Source organism: Euprymna scolopes, chromosome 5, assembly GCF_053919585.1.
Source record: "Euprymna scolopes isolate OS-2025 chromosome 5, ASM5391958v1, whole genome shotgun sequence".
Lineage (NCBI taxonomy): Eukaryota > Metazoa > Mollusca > Cephalopoda > Sepiida > Sepiolidae > Euprymna > Euprymna scolopes.
The window spans coordinates 57,685,299-57,699,531 of NC_136486.1; the positions used below are offsets into that span (position 1 = coordinate 57,685,299).

Consider the following 14,233-nt stretch of genomic DNA (forward strand, 5'->3'; position numbering starts at 1 on the left):
GCCCAGACAAAACGTTTACCTCCAGCACCCTTACTAGTGACATGGCTACAAGGATAGACATAGAAACAGAAAATTTCCGCCATCTCAGCCAACTGATCGCAAAAATACTGCTAACCTAGAAAACAGCTTTTTCTTCTCCCTTTGTCCGAAAAATCACTCATTTAAAAATTGAGGACTGAGGGACAAATAAGAAGAAGCGAGAGTAACAGGAGCTGCCGATAACGCATCCACAATGCGTTTTCTACTCTCCATTAAAAAAAAAAAAAAACTATTAAGTATTGTACTTAAAAGTCCAACAGACGTGTTTAAGGGAAAGTATGGTGATAGATTCCCCTCACACGAACTAATAAAAGAAAAGAATACACCTTTTCCCATGAAATGAAGAAAAATAGAGCATCAACTAGCATACGCCCCGGAATTAAGTCAATGCTCACTTTGTAATTCAAAAAATACCACATCCTCCGGGCAATTCATGACCCAAAAATAAGATGTTTAAATGTGAGGAGTGAATCTTTGAAAAATTATATACACAGAAGGAAGGAACTCCTAATAAACTGGGTCAATGAAAAAGATAAAACTTAGGTTTTGATTATATATATATATATATATATATATATATATATATATATATATATATATATATATATATATATATATATAAACTTCAGTAAATTTGTAAATGCTAAAATTGTTTTTAGTTGGTAAAATGGGATTTTAATCGTAATTGTATAGTAAATTTTAAATTAATGTATTATATATAAATTTTTAAACTCATACTTTATAAATGTAATTTATAATATTTTTCCATTTTAAAACTCTAGGAAAAATATAATAGTGTTAATATACTAGGAAAATCCTTTAGAATAAGTAAATACTAACTTCCACAAGCTTTGAAAGAGTTGGAATTTTTTTAAAGAAATTTGTAAACGTATTTCGAAAATTTTAAACCTAATTCGATATAATTAAACGAAATTTTAAGTTTTTAATCGATATTGATATAAATTTTAAGTTTGAATTGTTATATATAAAAAAATTAGATTTTAAAATTAAATTGGTTTCAAATTAAAATTGTGTTATATATATAAAAAAAAATAAATTTATGGAAAAAATTCAATCGAAATTAGATTTTAAAATTAAAATAATTCAAAATTTAAAGTTAATGAAATGATCATCATCTGATTAATAAACGGGGGTGGTTACAAAACGAGAGTTAAACGTGAACTCGTGAGGCATATATATTTTCCACTTCCGGTTATAGAATAGATGAGTATTGGCTGAAGCTTGATATGGATATCTTAAACGGTCCGAGGTATTGTGCTTGAAACCGACGATACCAATGACCTGTCTCATCGAACAACTTAATTAATAATATTAATACGTTCTTATATTTCGGATTTCCTTTTTAATTAAGCACTCTGCTGAATTTCTTTTTCCAAAAAAAACTAATCATATATATATATATATATATATATATATATATATATATATATATATATACAGAGAGAGAGAGAGAGAGAGAGAGAGAGAGAGAGAAAGACTTGTATGTATGAGTTTTACTGGGTTCGTGTAATTCACATTAATTATATGAAATAAAGAAATGTAGAAATCTAATTCAGGAATTCAATGAATGGGATATATGAAAAAATTTGAAATGGCTACCGTTTTTTTTTTTTTGTTGAAACTTCTAATGACTTGGTTTTTAAATAAGGATACGAAAATTAGGTGATATATTAATATTTGAATGGGCTTTTTTCACGGAGGATGCTTCCAAGGTAAATGTTTTTTTTTCACATGCTTCTTTTCCGTTAAGGGAATTTTCCTTAAACAATGTTCTATTTTCAAGAGTGTTTTTATTCAAGAAGTGTGAAGAAATGTTGGTTACGAAAATTTTCAAACACATAAAAGCTTGAAATTGCCGAACTGGTATGGAAACAATTGTAACTTAAAATGAAATACACTTTCTGTTGCTATCAAACCTTTTTTTAAGTCTTGGTTTTGTTTATACAGTATATATATATATATATATATATATATATATATATATATATATATATATATATAATTGTTGTGGTGGCACACATTCATTTGCATATGTGGATAGTAATTACACATAAATAGGAAGACTCAGTTAGTCTGAGTGTGTGTTCACCAGAAGCCACCGAAGGCCGCCGAGAGCAGATATGTTTCTCCAGCAAAAACTCTCTCATTATGTAAATATCCTGTAAATATACCTTTTCCTAATACACTTCTTATTTGATCTACCTTTGTTTGTTGAGTCGTCATTTGTATTGCTTTCTACGTTACTTGTTTCAACCTGCAAACTTAACAATAATATAATAATAATAATATATATATATATATATATATAATCATAATATACAACCAAATTTTATTTTTTTTACCTCCTGATATTAACCTGCGGTGACGTAGATAACCTGATATTTCATTGCAAACTTTGCTTTCTTATAAGCTGTATCGCATAAAGAGGTCTCCATTTACTAAAAATTAGCTGGCTGAAACATGTGAAATGATGTGAAGATTCTGATATTTTTCCTGATTCCGATACAATTACCAATTTCGATTCTTTGTAAATCTCTGAATATTTAAAAATCGAGTTGTTATTTATTTCTGATTAGCATAAAAACACATAAGCACAAAAATAAATTTGTCGGGGTGTAGTCTATAGATTTTAGTTAATTTAAAATCAATAAATATTTATTTTTTAAATTTAATTTAATGGATAAAATATACAGCAGTGAAATATATTGCTTTAAACAAAACCCAATAAAAAAGACAAAATAAACGTTTTTGAAATCTTTGTCAAATATGTTGTTAACCAATATCATCTTGTTACATGTAAAACGGAAAGAAAAAAAAGTCACCTATGTAAACGAGAACCTCTCAAATTAAAATCTTAAATAATTATCTAAACTCAAATGTAAATTAATATTAAGCCGACTTCACAAATTGATAAAAGTTAATTATTGGATTTTAATTACAAGATGAAGACCGAATAATTCAAACTCGAGATATATAATGCCAAAACATCCATCCATTAATATAGGAGGGGAGATTATCATCAAAAGCGTCCTGAATTGATAATTGAGCCCCGGACTTTTACTAAGTAGATATTAATAAGTCCCTTCTGGCAATCCCCCCTTTTTTATAGAGAGTAGATAATACAGTGGATGTGTTATCGGCAGCTCTAGTAACCCTCGCTTCTCCTTTTTTTGTCCCTCAGTCCTCATGCAAACGAGTGATTTTTCTGAAAAAGGGTGAAGACAAAGCTGTTTTAAAGGTCGGTAGTACTTGGTAAACAGTAGTCTGAGATGTCGGAAATTTTTGTCTCTATATCTATCCTTGTGGCCATGTCACTAGTAAGAGTCCTGGAGGTAAACGTTTTGTCTGTGCTGACGTTATCCGCCTGATAGTCAGGGGCCCGAACCTTGGATTAACCACTAAGGAGGCTGTCCTATCAGCAGGCGCAAAGTACTGGGACTGCAGTATTGCCATTTGGTGAATGGACTCTGGACCATGCAGTAGTCTCTGGTGGGGGCCTTTCAATGCCATACTAGTGGGTAATTGTTACGGCTTTACTTTTTCATGTGCTACAAAAAAAATCTTGTCTTTTTCTCTCTTACTTTCCCTCTCTGTACTGCTCTAACCAAGTATGTCGACCTGTTCCACAAATCCCAAAACCTCAACATGAAACATCTCCAGAAAAAAACTCCAATAAACCTAGAACCCTATCTTCCAACGTAGACCCCTACTACCATGTCTCCTTCTCCAACATCAGGGGTCTACGTTCCAACCTTCCAGAGGTTGAAACCCAATTACAGGAGACGACACCGGACATATTCTTTCTAAACGAAACTGGAATAGGGCCGACCACTTCCCTAGATGAGTTCATAATTAACGGATACTCTAACTTAACATCTAAATCTGACCCCCAAGATCGCCATGGGCATGGAATATGTGCCCACATTAAAGATGGCTTCCCATGTGGCAGGGATATCTTTAGAGAAGATCCTAATTTACCTTATATGTGCTTCCGGGTTGCACTTGCTTACACTACTGCATTTATAGTTGCCCTCTATCGGCCCCCACAACAGCGGAGTTACTATTTTAAGAGCATATCTGAGAAAATAGACCAGATCCTGTCTGCACACCCCACGGCTACCATCCACATCTGTGGTGACTTCAACGTCCATACCGTGGAATGGCTAACCCACTCAAATAAGACGGACGATGAGGGGAGGCTCTATCATGATTTTGCCATTGCTTATGACCTCACTCAGATTGTTCGCGAGCCCATCCATGTTCCCGATACAACAGGTCAATATGAAAGCCTCCTAGACCTTTTTCTCTCAACTTCCCCTGGGCTATGTTCATGTTCCGTTCTTTCTCCTCTAGGATCCTCCGACCACTCCGTCGTATCAGTTAAGATAAAAACAGAATGTAATAAGTCCCCAGACGTACCCCTCCACCGTACTGTATACCGATACTCTATGGCTGACTGGGATAGCTTCCGTACATTTATACTTGATCTACCTCTTCATTCCATGTTTAAAAAGGATGTGTCCTCTACAGTATCAGACCTGACCGAATGGTTAATTGTAGGCATAGACCGATTCATACCATCTAAAATTTTCCAACAAAAACCTACCAGCCAGCCATGGATCTCCCCAGAATGTGCTGCTGCTATCGCGCACAGAAATCACTTTTTCCATAGCTACCAACGTAATAGATGCACTGAGACTAAAGCTGCTTCCAGGAACGCCAGCAACCACTGTAAAAGAGTAATAAAAAATGCAAGAGAACTATATGCCTAGTCTGTTAAATCCAAAGTAGCTGACCAGCGGCTTGGTTCCCACCAGTTTTGGCAAATAGCAAATAGGATCCTGAACAGAAGTGTGCGTTCTATCCCAACCATTATACACGGACCAGTAGTTATCTCGTCAGCATCAGACAACGCCAAACTATTTGCCAAGCACTTTGCAGCTAATTCTACTCTATGCGACGAAGGCCATCAACTCCCCATATTTCCTCCTATAACACAGAACACGCTAGGTAACATAAAATATCTGTGCATGAGGTCGCCAAGCTAATCAAGAACCTTGATTCCAGTAAAGCTACTGGCCCTGACGGTATCCCAATAAATAGTGTTAAAAAAGCTTCAACCAGAACTTGCTCCCATACTTACGAAACTGTTTAAACGCTGCCTTAAGAAGTGCTTTCCAACACCTTGGAAAACCTCATCTGTATGCCCTGTATTTAAGATCTCAGGTGATAAGCCATCTCCCTCTCAGTACAGACCAATAAGTCTCCTGTGTGTCCTGAGTAATTTGCTGGAATCCATATTAAATAGAGGAAGAGTACACCACCTCAGCAGAAATAACCTTCTTAGTGACACGCAATACGGTTTCCGTTCTGCAAGATCTACCGCAGATGTGCTAATGGTTATATCTCATAGGATTAGTGAATCTCTTGACAAAGGCTTCCTTTCTAGGGCAATTGCTCTTGAAATATCAAAGGCCTTCGACAAGGTATGGCATAAAGGCATACTTCACAAGATTTCCAGCTACGGTATAACTGGAAATATTCTCTCTATCATTAAATCATTTATCTCTGATAGTCTCATAAGTGGTTGATGGACAAGAATCAGAGGCCTGCAGTACTTATGCTGGAGTTCCTCAAGGGTCCATCCTGGGCCCAACTCTCTTCCTGATCTACATCAATGATCTCCCTAAACACATACTTAAATCATTCGTTGACATCTATGCTGATGACACGACCATCTACAGCAGTACATCAAAGGCTGTAAATGACAAAGCTCTCTCTAATTCTCTCTCCTCTGATCTCGAACGAATGGTTCAGTCGGGGAAGACTTGGCTGGTTACCTTTAATGCATCTAAAACCAAACTCTTATCTTTACATCATCAACGCTCTGATCCCCATCTGGCATCAATTGAAATGGATGGTTCTCGTCTAGGAGAATCCCCATGTTTTGACAAGCTTCTGGGCTTGACTTTCACTCCTGATCTGAAATGGAACACGTACATCAAGTCTGTTGCCAAGGTCGCTGGAAAGATGGTGGGATCCTTCTACCGCTCCAGAAAATATCTCACTACTGATGCAATTCTCTATCTATATAAAAGCCAACTACGTCCAAGGATGGAATACTGCTGCCATATCTGGGCAGGAGCTGCTAAAAACAGCCTATCCTGCCTTGACAGAGTAAAAATAGACTTCGTGGCTTAGTGTGGAATGCCCTTTTCTCTATCCTGCAACCTCTCTCCCACAGAAGAGACGTTGCGAGCCTATCCTTGTTTTATCGTTATTTCCATGGCAGGTGCTCGTCTTAACTCCAATCTCTGGTCTCCCCGCGCCAATCTTTTACAAAAAACACCCGTCTAGCTGAATCCACTGTCAAAAACTTTCCCCACTCTTTATCTATGCCTAAATCAAAACGTAGATTCCATGAATAAAGCTTCTTTCTTAGAAGTGCACGCTTGTGGAACTCTGTTCCGTCTGCCTGTTTCCCTCCTGACTACAACTTGGATATCTTCAAGTCCAACATAAACAAATTCCTGATGAATCGCCCCCTTTAAGTAGACACTTTAAATATCCACACTAGCGTACTGTACTTACAATAACCCTTATCCCTGAGTGGATTCTGGGCCTTGATAAGTGGTGACCACCTTGTAAAAAAATAAAAAAATAAGCCAAAGTTTTTCTCATATACCTAAGCGTCTGATTTTTCCGATATCAGTTAATCGTCCTAACACAAACATATATATATGCCTGTGTGCGCGTGTATGTGTGTGTATGTGTGTGTACATATATGTCTATCTATCTCTCTTTCTATTTCTCTCTCCCTTTCTCTATCTCTAGGTGTAGTCACCTGGTTTTGCGACAATTGAAACCAAAAGATTTAGCGCTCCAGCTGTGTCCTCTGCCGTTTCATCTATCGACAGTTAGTTAAGAAAGAGGTAAAATTAAATCACTTAAAGCGATGAGTGAATTTGCGCATTCGCAAAAGTAATAGAAATATGTCTGTAAGTTGCAATGGACACTTTGCGTTTTGAATTGCCTACATAGATATATTTCTGTACGCGTTAATCGTTCATCCAAACAACAATGTTACTCGTTATAACCCAGCTTTGATGCATTATTATTATTATTTCCTGTTAATTTCTGGGCTGTGTGATTAGTAGTTTAAGAGTTTATCGGTTAAATATTTTAACACAGACAGACACACACACAGGCATATATACATTCATCCAGTGTTTACACACGCAGACACATGCACACACAGCCGCACACGCGCACACACACACATATATGTGTATGTGTGTGTGTATATATATATATATATATATATATATATATATATATATATATATATATATATATATATATATATATATATATCCTGTATTTGTTTGTTCTTGTATTTGATTCTTCTCTGATAAATATGTTCGTATTATCATATCGGTGTGACCTAGACGAGAAGTAAGTTATTTATTTTTTTTGTGGCACATACGTATTAAAAGTAAAAACAAAAATGTGATTCATTGGGTACACAACGTGGTCTTCACTGTAGGTAATAGAAAAGTTAGTCAATGGTGAACTGTATTTTCACAGTGGGTATTGTTTATCGAAAACGGACAAAATCAAACTAATATTGATTATTTATGTTGTCTTATAAAAAGAATATTTTAGATGGAGTTTTTAAAAGAAATATGGACGAAACGAAAGCAAAAGTACATTAATTGGTTCTAAATATTATTCACCTAATCGTGCATTAAATGGTCAGATAGATAAGAATAAACGGAGATGAATATAAACACGCACATACATGCAAACACACACACACACACATATATATATGCATATATATATATATATATATATTAAAATAATTATAGTAATAATTATATATAATGTATATGAAATCTATTAAGAGCAAAGAAAAATGCAGAAATACTGGTAACATGAAATCGAAAACAAACAAAAAAAGATGAAGTACTTTATTTTCATTTCACGTTACCAGAATAATGGAATTAGTATTCCGACAGGATAGAGAGCTGTAAAAGGAGCAAACCGAGTCATATGTTCGTTAAAGTTTCGTCTTTATTGTAAGTTACGTTGAAGAAAATAAAATACCAGTTGAAATATTTGGATATATATTTGTTGTGAACGAAAAAGTCGTTGTAATATTTAAAATCAGACTTGCGAAAAAATGACTGTGTTCTATTTCAAAACGAAAAAGTCATTGGAAAAAAAGTTGTGAAGAAAGTAAGATTTTTTAAACGTCATATAGCCGCTAATATATTTAAAAAAGATATAATGTAATCTAGTTTCGTTTTGGAATAAATATGGCTGTTATAATTCAATACACAAAAAATACACTCATTTCATATCGGATGCATATCAACTTATATATGGGTTATTTCTCTCTCCCCCCTCTCTCTCTATCTTTCTTTTTCTCTTTTTCCTTCTTTAGAGCCTTTTGCATGCAAACACTCTGCCAACTGTGTTAACGCCCTGCACACAAAAGGTTCTATTAACCAACACAGATCAAGCAAAACACAAATGGTTTCAAATCCTGGGTGCGGATATGTCTGAGTGATGAACCCAAATGAGGGCGAAACTCGAGTTTTGGACATTCGCTTTGTTGGCTGCCATGGCTCTTGTGGTCTGCGACGTTGTTTGGCTGTGGAAATAATTACATATAATCTCTCACATTCTGAAAATTATATATATATATATATATATATATATATATATATATATATATATATATATATAATGAGTGTATAGTTTGGTTTCCTAGGCGTAGATCCACTGAAACCCAAGTATCATTTTTCTCTTGATTATCGTTTGAGTTTCATTCTGATGAGAGGGGATTCTTTGGATTGTGATTCCATTGAAACATATATGCACATATGTAATCAATTGTTTTTGTATAATAAAAATACTATATACAGGGTGACAAAAAAAAACCGGGTCCAAACTCTAATTGGGCCCCGTTTCTTAGTACTTTGTCCGAATGAAATAAAACTTTGGTCATAACTAGTTTATTATATTCGAAACATCACATCAAAACACTAGGGTCTTTGGCCATTTTTTCTCCGTTCTATAGCATATGCTCTAGATGTCCTCCATTTAGCTTTTGTTTGTTTTGGGTCACCCTGTATATATATATATATATATATATATATATATATATATATATACATATATATATATATATATATAGCTATTAATATATATAGAGAGAAAAAAGAGAGAAAGAGATAGAGGGAGACAAGGAGAGTTAGTTATAAAACTAGGTCTCTCTGTGTTGAGATTCCACTTAAACTTGCATGCACATGTAACCAATAATGGTTATATAATAAGCATACTATATATATATATATATATATATAGAGAGAGAGAGAGAGAGAGAGAGAGACAGACAGACAGACAGACAGAGACACAGACAGAAAGACAAGCAGAACGAAAGAGAGAGAGAAAGAGTATATATATATATATATATATATATATATATATATATATATATATATTCGAGGTTGTAGTTTTCCAAAGATAAATAACCAATGAAGTATAACGAGGTTAATACAAGAATTCTGAATACCGTAGAGCAAGGTATACCTTTTTATATTTGTTTTGACATAAGCAGTAATGTGTTGCTACACAGTCATGAGCATGTTTCGGTCAGCTAGTTTTTAGTAACTAGAGACGTCTAATCAGCTCATACAATAAATGTTGTTAGAAAATAAGATTTGGTTGTATATAAACAAGACTAAGTGTGGATTATGTCGGTATTGAGATATAGAAGTAAAGTAGAACGGATGGAGCGTTAAAAAGCCGAGATAAATATAGTGAAAGATTGGAAAAAACGGTGTATGTATGCGTGTGTGATGGCCGCCTCGAATCCTAAGAATACTAGTGCGTATAGGGTCAATTAACAAGAGAGTACTTATTTTATATGGTACGGCATAATCACGTTGACACACTGGTTCTCGTCAGATCACCGAAGTTAAGCAACGTTGCACCTGGCTAGTACCAGATGGGTGACCATTTGGGAATTCTAGGCGCTGTATGTGCTTTCAGCTTATTTCGGCATTATTTCCAGTCATCCGGAACCTCCACTTGCCACTGGTATTAAACGATGTCGACTCAGGAGAGGTGTGGTTGGGGATTGCGCAACTCTTGCCACAAAAATTTCCCGCGCAGGCACCCTTACCGTGGGTATCCATAGTCTGTCAAGACTGAAGGAAGCCTTTTGACTTATTTTATATATTCATGTATATATATTTTAATATTTTGCTTCAGATTTCAGTTATAAATGCTTATAAGATGATGCGATCAAAAAGTATACATCTAACGTTCCCTCTTTTCCACTTCCACTCCACCACTATCAATCCTACATAGATCTGTAACAAGATAGAGAAGAAAACGAAAGAGACGTAAAGAAAGAAAGGAGAAAGGGGAAATAAAAGCGGGAAGACGGAAAAAGGAAAGAAAGAAAGAAAGAAAGAAAGGGAAAACCATACTTAATTTATCGGTGCTTATTTAAAACATTTCTTTACATATGTTCCCCGTTCCTATCCTAATCCATTGCACCCACCCTCAATTACAACCATTACCAATCCTTATTTTTATCGATTTATTAACTGTTTTCATTTATTTGCTACTTGTAACCTTAAAAGTTGTATTCTCAAAATGTCTACTACTAAAACCTCCATGCTTAGATATAATTATTTTTTAAGTGCGGTAATAATACTTAAAAATAGAAGATAATAGGCAAAACCTCTTGTTAGATACTACTGTATGGATGATAATTGATAATAATATTTTTTATTGATAATTACATTGATTATTCGTGTATAATAGTCATTCAGCTATTGGGTTATATAGGGATGATGGACTTTGCCTACCGCATGACTACAATGGATGTGCACTAGAAAGGCTTAGGAAGGACCAAGCTGAATTTTTCAAGGAGCTAGGTTTTAAAATAACCATAACACACAAATTTACATAGAGTGGATTTTTTAGATGTAACTCTAGATCTCGAGAAGAAAATACATAAACCCTTCCACAAACCTAATTAAAAACTCATGTACATAAATAAGGGTTCATGCCGCCCACCCACACTTCGAACGCTGAAGTGTGCGAACAAGCAGCACCATATTATAACGAAGCACTACATAAAAGTGGGTTCAGAGAAAACATAAAACATAAAAGTAGAAAGAGAGACAGACAGAGAAAAAGAGAGAGAGAGAGAGGGACTGGGAGAGTTAGTTTTAAAACTTTGGTTTAATGAACAGAAAATTACTATTAGAAAAATTCACTCTTGTTCTAAATAAAAATTATGAAAACCAACGAAATAGCATTCACCTTATTCGTGTTGAGCCTTTATTTTTTTGTTTTCAAAGAGGAAGTTTGTAGGAATATAAAATTTCAAATCGGTCATTAGTCGTACGTATATATCTTGGAGTCGCTTTTTCGCGATATTTTCGGAAGTCACGGTCTTTTTAATAAACATATCACATTAAAGACATTTTAATAAACATTTCACATTAAAGACATTTTAATAAACATTACACATTAAAGACATTTTAATAAACATTTCACATTAAAGACATATTAATGAACATTTCACATTAAATGTATTTTAATAAATATTTCACATTAAATGTATTTTAATAAAAAAATTTCACATTAAATGTATTTTAATAAACATTTCACATTGAATGTATTTTAACAAACATTTCACATTAAATGCATTTTCATAACCATTTCACATTAAATGCATTTTAATAAACATTTCACATTAAATTCATTTTAATAAACATTTCACATTTAGGACATTTAGATAAAAATTACACAATGAATGCATTTTAATAAACATTTCACATCAAATGTATTTTAATAAACATTTCACATTAAAGACATTTAATAAACATTTCACATTAAATACATTTTAATAACATTTCATATTAAATACATTTAATAAACACTTCACATTAAATGCATTTTAATAATATTTCACATTAAATGAATTTTAATAAACATTTCACATTAAATTCATTTTAATAAACATTTCATATTAAAGACATTTTAGTAAACATTTCACATTAAATGTATTTTAATAAACATTTCACATTAAATTCATTTTAATAAACATTTCACATATCTTTTCGATTTTCTAGCCTTAATTTCAACCCAATGTGGGCGCGTTCTCGGAAGTCTCGTGACTCTCCTTTCTCCTATTTTCTCCCTCAGTCGTCATTTATAAGAAGTGAGGTCTCTGACTAAAAATAGGAAGAAGCTGTATACTAGGTCGGCAGTATTTTTCCTAAACAGTTCCTTGAGATATCCTTTTTTTCTCTTTCTATTTCTATCTGTATAGCCATATCACTAATAAAGATGCTGCAGGTAAACATGACGTAATCCGCGTGATAGTCAGAGACGCAAAGCTTGGGTTAATCCTCAAGAAGGTCGTCATATAAGCAGGTCGAAAATATTGCGGCTAATATATTGCCATTTGGTGCATGGTTACACACGTGACCGATAATCAGCTGTGTTTTGTTGCCACGTCGCCAGCAGCAATTAGTAGTATAAATAAGTTGTGAGATATATTTTTGTTTTTTGTTGTTATTGACACATACACACACATATAATTTCACTTTTATAGATATACACGCATGGGTACCCAGTGTTGCCCGGGTGCTTGGAGATGTATGCTAAGCAAAAGAAAACAAAAAAAAACAGTCAATTTTTTCACTTTGGCCCCTATTATGACGCCTTAACATTTATTGTTTTGGGCTCAAATAAAGTTATTAAGTTAGATTCCAACGAACCTGTATCTATTATATATTAAGTTAGATTCCAACGAACCTGTATCTAAAATTTCAAGTGTTTAGACCCTAAATTGTCGGAGGAGTTTTGTAGAGTTCTCAAAGGTCAAATCGTTGAACTTTGACCCTTTAACAGCCAAATTTCCGGCCGAAAACCGATCACGTAAATTTTTCCAAATCTCAGTACCCTGTATATCAAATTTCCAATCTGTCGGCTTAAAATTGACAGAGTTATTGCATAGGGAAATGTACACAGACATACACACAGACAGACACTTTCACTTTTACATATATACTAGCATGGGTGCCCGGCGTTGCCCGGATGTTTTGAGGTGTATGCTGAGCAAAACAAAAACAACGGTCACTTTTTTTTTACTTTGACCCCTATTATGCCCCCTTAGACTTTATTGTTTAGGGCTCAAATAAAGTTATTAAGTTAGATCTATGTCCAAGGAATCTATATCTAAAATTTCACGTATTTAGACCCAAAATTGTGGGAGGAGTTTGGTAGAGTTCTCAAAGGTCTAATCGTTGATCTTTGACCCCTTAATCGCCAAATTTCTGTCCGAAAACCAATCACATCGATTTTCCTAAATCTCAGTACCCTGTATATCAAATGTCGAATCTGTAAGCTTAAAATTGACAGAGTTATTGCGTAGGGAAATGTACACAGACACACACATACATACATACATACACACACACACTTTCACTTATATATATATATATATATATATATATATATATATATATATATATATATATATATATATATATATATATTAGAGAGCTGTATTAAATTTGAATAGATGGATATAGTAGATTATGTTATTTAGTTTACATGGTCAATTTTTTTCTGAAATTAGTCTTTTAACAGTGTTTATAATAGATTATTTATTGTATGACTTAAACAGTGCCTTGAAACATATGTAAACAAACAAATTCATTATATAAGCGCTTTATTTTGAACTTGATTTACAAAAATAATTTTAATCGTTTTATATGCACACACTCACACACACACACACACATATATATATATATATATATATATATATATATATTCTAGCATTTCAGCCCGGTGTTACCCGGGTGTTTGGATGTGTATGTTGAGTAAAAAAAAAAGTGGTAGTAGGAAGGTTGGCTCGAACTCGTACCGCAAAGGAGGAAAAGAACGGGGTAAAACCTAACGTTTATGCTGTCACGACCACCGCCAAACCGGAAGCGACATTTTTTAAAAGTAAGGCTAGATAATCTAAAGAGAGGGGGATAACTTTTTAAAATATCGGCGAAAAAAGTGACCCCCACCCCCTGTAGAAAACTGCCTAGTTGAAGAGGAAGATATTAATGTTTTTAGACAA

At 33.9% G+C, this 14,233-nt stretch overlaps 1 pseudogene; it reads left to right on the forward strand.

The window, feature by feature from the left end:
- The first annotated feature begins 9,998 nt into the window (after positions 1–9,998).
- LOC145277137 (5S ribosomal RNA) lies at positions 9,999–10,115 on the forward strand (annotated as a pseudogene).
- The last annotated feature ends 4,118 nt before the right edge of the window (positions 10,116–14,233 follow it).